This window comes from Gekko japonicus, unplaced genomic scaffold (assembly GCF_001447785.1).
Source record: "Gekko japonicus isolate JY-2015 unplaced genomic scaffold, Gekko_japonicus_V1.1 scaffold2167, whole genome shotgun sequence".
NCBI classification, from domain to species: domain Eukaryota; kingdom Metazoa; phylum Chordata; class Lepidosauria; order Squamata; family Gekkonidae; genus Gekko; species Gekko japonicus.
The window spans coordinates 170803-176772 of NW_015173202.1; the positions used below are offsets into that span (position 1 = coordinate 170803).

A 5970-nucleotide genomic window follows, 5' to 3' on the forward strand; every position below is an offset into this window, starting at 1 on the left:
AGACTTGGATTACTGTGATGTTGAATGGTTTGCCTTGGAATCGGACCGAAATCATTCTGTCATTTTTGACATTGTATCCCAGTACTGATTTTGCACTCTCTTATTGACTATAAAGGCCACACCATTTTTTTCTACGAGATTCCTGGCCACAGTAGTAGATATAATGGTCTTCTGAGTTAAATTCGCCCATTCCTGTCCACTTTAGTTCACTGATTCCTAAGATATCAATGTTCAGTCTTGCCATCTCATTTTTGACCACGTCAAGCTTACCTTGCTTCTTAGATCTTACATTCCAGGTTCCTATGCAGTATTGTTCTTTGCAGGGGTCTTTTTGTAGAAAAAGAGCTGCAGGAACTCATTAGCATAACTCAGAAGGCCACACCCCCTGCCATCACCGGAAGTTTGTCAGAAGGCCACACCCCCTGACATCACCGGAAGTCTATCTGATGGTACATGTGGGGGGAAACAAGCAAACCACCCATGTCAGGTAAAGAGGGGGGATACCAGGATACCAGTACAAACATAATAGTTAACACCCCTTGAATCAAGGAAAGGCCTACTGTGCTGGAGGAGGGTGATACCATGCAAAGGATCCAGCCCTATCCATCTGCCCAGTACCACCTGCTCCTACTGACAGTGGCCCACCAAGGTCTCATACAGAAAGGGTTTCAAATTTTCATCTCTGCTGTTTTGATCTAGAAATACTTTTTTCCATTTCTTTTTTTTTTTGCACTGATTTTTCCCTTTAAAATGTATACAAACCAGCTAACGTGTACACAATACAAACCAATCTTCAGAAGTAGCAGCCAAAAGCAGAGAACAAAAACCACTGACAGAAATATAAACAAACATAACAAGAAATGAAAGAGGGGACATTTGCTCATTCCTAGTCTTAGGCAGAGAGAGGTCTTTCCCAACACCAGCTGTCTAAGATCCTTTTAACTGGAGATTCCACAAACTGAACCTGGGGCCCAGTACATACGAAGCAGGTGCCACTCTTAACCATGACACAAAACTGGCTCTGACTCTCTTGTATTGTGAGGATAAAATGGAGGAGGGTAGAATGATGCTGTAAGCCTTCTGGAGGGGTCCCCATTTGGAAGAAAAGCAGGTTCATCAATGTGCACATTAGACACAGAGAGAGAGACAGAGGAAGAGACAAGGGGCTGTTCTTTGCAGGAAAAGCCAGAAGCCTCCTTTAAAAAAAATCTAGATCTGAGCCTCTGGCCTAAGACAACTGCAGATCTGCCTTCCCGATATCAATGTCAGTAGCAAAAATCAATCATTAGGCATCCAGACAGGGCCGGTCCCAGGTTTTTTTGTACACTAGGCAAGGATACCTTCTGCCCCCCCCCCCCATGTGCCCACCAATTCCTTGGATTGGAGGAAGGCTGAAAACCTGAACCAGAAGGAAATGTGAGGTGTGAATATGTAATTAGAAAATAAAAAAATAATATAAACTTTGCTCAGTGGAAAAGGAATATAGGGATAGGATCTATCACAATGCTTCTAAAATTTCTACCTTGGAACTTTGTGTTGAGAAATATATACATCAAAATATTTAGCAGATTATGCCAACCAGCATTCCCAAAGGAGCAGCTTGTTCATACTGCTTGTGCTTGACATGTTGTTTTGCCCACTGTCACACCTGCTCTCTGTCATATTAACATAAAATAACTTTGTTTGGGAATTCAAGTAAGCCACAGAGTGACAGATATGCCGTAGGCTGGTTATCAAAAGGGTTACCTATCCATGAGGTGGGAAGTAATAGGTATGGGCAAATACAGTTGTTTAACTTAATTCCAATTATTGCTGTCAATTATTTTTAAATATATTATTACCACTGTAATTGGTTTAATCTGACTTTTGGACTTTTGAGCTTTGTTTTATTGTATTTTTTCCATTTTAAGAGCTATGATGTTTGGAAATCACACTGAGAAGTGTTATTAAGAATGTGATACAAAAATATATTAGGTCAATAACGTGCACGACTGATGGTACTTGATGGGTGGGTGGGATAAGGGTATGACATAGGACACACCAGGGATAAGTTTAGAGTTAACAAAAATTGCATGTACACATAAAATGAGCTAGCACACTGGTTCAAATACCAGCTCAGCCAAAAAAAAGTGTATTGGGTGACCTTGGCCTAACCACAACCTCTCAGCCACCTGCCTCACAGGGTTGTTGTGAGGATAAAACGAAGGAGAGGAGAAACGTGTGGTTCCTAAACTCCTTGGAAGAAGGTCAAGATTAAAAAACACACCATTAAATCAAGAATGATTTCAGAGATATAAAGAACTGGGTTCTAGTCCACAAAGGTTTATACTCCTGCTTTGTTTTGCTGCAGTAGGCTAACAGGGCTACCCCTTAGTAGAAAATAGTTAACGACTAGTTTGGATATAAATAAGAATGTCACAGGAAATAAGCCTGACTCAGAAACACTCAGGAAGTGAGAACAAATCTTTTCAACTGGGAAATCCCTGTCCACCTTTCAAACACCCTTTGTTTGCCAAACTCACTGGCTAAGAACACAACTGCACCGATTCGAAGCAAACACAAAACTACTTAAGCTCGCCAGACTGAATAACTACTGGAGGGAAGGGAATGTTTAAAAAAAGAGAAAGGCTACAATCACCATCACCCCCGAACTTTTTAAGGACAGTGGGGGGGGGGGGGAACGGGACGTCTAGATTTGCTGAAATGCTAGATCCTGCTGGGCGCTTTCCCCCTTCTCAGAGTAACCTCAAACGATTTGCACCCTTACCACAGCCAATTAACCTACAGAGCGACGGCCTCTACAGTGAGCACAGGGATAGGACTTCTCTCCATTGCGCTGCGGCTTCTCCCTGCAAGCTCCTGGAACTTCGGGCTTGCCCACCCTTCCCCATACTAAGAGGTGGGCTGCTCTGAGAGCTTCGCACCGGAGGTCAGAGGGGTGAAAAAGCCAAGCCCTGCCCCGCGCTCACAAGAGTCGCTCGGGAGCTCCAGTCCCCCACCGCCTCTTTCCTGCCCAGCTGGGAAGCTGCGGCTTCTAAGGGGGAAACTGTGGCAAGTTTTTTGTTTTTGTTTTCGCTTGGCTTTGGACACAAAAAGGGCCGGGGCGCCTGGAGGAACCCCACACCGGCAACAAGGGCTTTTTATTTGGTTATATTTTGAGGGCTGGGAAGGGGGGGGCAAAAAGGCATACTTGACAGGGCTGTTTTCCTTCCCTCTCCAAAGAAACAAAGAAGTTGGCATCCACACAAACTTTTGAAGGTAAACCCACAGCTGCTGCTCCCAGAAGCTCTACTACTGCTACCATCATGATGGGAAAAAAAACCCCTCTCACTTTCCCGATTCCCAGCAGCACACAAAGCCTCACGTCTTGCCTGGCTTGGCTCTCCCCACACAAACTCTGCAGGGGGCAAATCAAAGAACCGAGAAAGGGCAGACCCACCAATGAAAGCGCGTGTGCGCGCGCACGCATGCACACACACAAACAAAGTCCAAAAAGATCCTTAGCAAACAGTGGCGGGGCGGCTGAGGCAGGCAGGGGCGGGAAGATGGGGGACGGGGTGGGAGGCCTTGCCTGGGCTGCTCCACGTGGACTGAGGATGCCAGGGACACGGCAGCTGAAGCCGAGGACGGGGCGGTAATTCCCGGGGGGGCACGGCTCCCCGCCGCCCCAGGAACATCGAGGACGGGGCAGGAGACCTTGCCTAGGCTGGTCCACGCAGCTCGAGGATGCTGGGCACGTGGCAACTGAAGCCGAGGATGGGACAGGGAGGTAATTATTGGGGCTGCGGCTCCCCACCGCCTCGGGAAGATGGAGGACGGGGCGGGAGACCTTGCCTAAGCCACTCCACACAGCCCAAGGACACCAGGCACGTGGCAGCTGAAGCCAAGGATGGAGCGGGGAGGTAATTCCCAGGGCACACAGCTCCCCGCCGCCCCGGGAAGATGGAGGACGGGGCAGGAGACCTTGCCTGGGCCACTCCACGCAGCCCGAGGACACCGGGTACGTGGCAGCTGAAACCGAGGACAAGAGGTAATTCCCGGGGTGCATGGCTCCCCGCCGACCCAGGAAGATGGAGGATGGGGCAGGAAGCCTTGCCTGGGCTGCGCAGGCAGTCAGGGAAGGGGAGGAAGCCAACTTACCCTTCGTCTTCCTCCTCCTCCTGGGCTGGAATGAGGCCGGCTGGAGGCAGAGCTGGAAGCAGGGGCGGGGCTTCGTCTTGTGCCCACCCCTGGATGCCTCACTCCTGGAGCGCCACTCCAGGGCGCTCCGGCCCCATCCGAGGCCTGGTTCTTTGCAGCATCGGACTTTCCTTTCACCACCAGACACATCCACAACTGAGCGTCCTTTTGGCTCTGGCCCAGCTGCTTCACTCTTTCTGGGGTTACTTGTACTTGCCCTCTGCTCTTCCCCAGTAGCATATTGGACACCTTCCGACCTGAGGGGCTCATCTTCTGGTGTCATATCTTTTAGCCTTTTGATACTGTCCATGGGGTTTTCTTGGCAAAAATACTGGAGTGGGTTGCCATTTCCTTCTCCAATGGATCACACTTGGTCTGACAGAGATTTTGATGACTTAAGATGCTAGAAAGACTTCAGGAAAAACTTCCTGGAGATGTCAGGAAAAGCTTTTTTGACTTGGCCAGTGGGAGGAGAAAAGGAGGTAAACTCGTGGGCATGAAGAGGAAGGTCTCTTTTGTCCTGATTCCATCAAGGCAGAGCTCTTACCTGAGGACTCCTGAAGGTGGCCATTTCCATGTGCTAGACTGCTCATAGGAGCAGAAGCTTCAAGGTAATAGGAACCTTTTAGAATAACTGTAACCCTTTAAACTGAAGAGGGAGGAACAGGGGAACTGCATTTTACTCCACTTTTTTGGATTGCTTGCTCAGTTTGTGGCTGTGTGGAGAGCATGTTTGTGGACATTTTCTTTTTAATAAATGCTTTATAACTTTTAATGCTGGTAGTGGTTCTCTGTACCACATTAGACCTCCCTGGTTCCAGGCATGCTATTTGAAAAAGAACACCAGGAAGAAGGGGAGGGGCAATCATTTGACAAAGAACTGTTCCCCCAGTGGCACACAAGGCAGTAAGCTGTCTCAGACACCATACATTTGATTTTTGAAGTAACTGAGCAATCCAGTATAATTGTAGCTGTCCAAACATGATATTTCCAAAAAGTCACTAAATTATAGACTTTTGTCATTGTTAGCATTTGTATGACACATTCAATGTGTAAAATATGTAGTGTCTTAATTCAAATACCTATTTTTATTGATGGAACCTGACATTACAGGGTATGCTGTGAGTAAACATGTTACTCTGGATTTCAGACTTTTCACTTATATATCCATATTCTCCTTCTGCTGAAACATGCCAGTCTTAATATAAGACTAGCCTCAGCTTCTGTTCAGAACTTTATTTTCAGTTTGTATCTTTTAAATCTTAAGGAAATTCATAAACTACCCTCAAAACACACTGCGTGCTTGGTTTGTATGGAATCTGATAGAATGAAAGCTGAAAAAACTGCAAATACAAAAATCTATTTATTACAATACTGTAGGGATGATCAAGTCCACAGTTGGTGTAACGTCCACATATGGAAGATTCCCATAGGTTCAAGATGATCCTGTTCTCCTCCTGCTAGTGGGTTGGATCCTGTGACCACTGAGAAGAAGGCCCTTGGGGAGGTAGATCTTTCTCTGACATCTCATACCAGCCCACTAAATCCCTAAAAGCTAATGCTGGGGGGGTTGTGTTAAGGGCGGTCTTGTGGGCAAAACTATAAGAAGAAGAACAGGATCAGGCTAAATCCCCCCCTTCATCTGTTGGCAGAGAAAGTTCATCAATCTTTTCTTCCACAAAAGGGAAAGGAGAGGCAATTTTGCCTGATTGCCTCTCCTTACAGCAGCCCCCTCCCATGCCTCACTGTATTTTCTCCACAAGTCTCCTTTACTTCCAGCACTGGCTCTTC

The 5970-nt window shown here is 46.9% G+C and overlaps 1 protein-coding gene across 1 annotated transcript in view; it reads left to right on the top strand.

Moving 5' to 3' along the window:
* LOC107120023 (ryanodine receptor 2-like) overlaps positions 1–5970 on the top strand; it is a gene marked incomplete at both ends in the record, with an annotated part of 282869 nt that overhangs the window by 137478 nt on the left and 139421 nt on the right. The gene's annotated exons all lie outside the window — the stretch shown is intronic.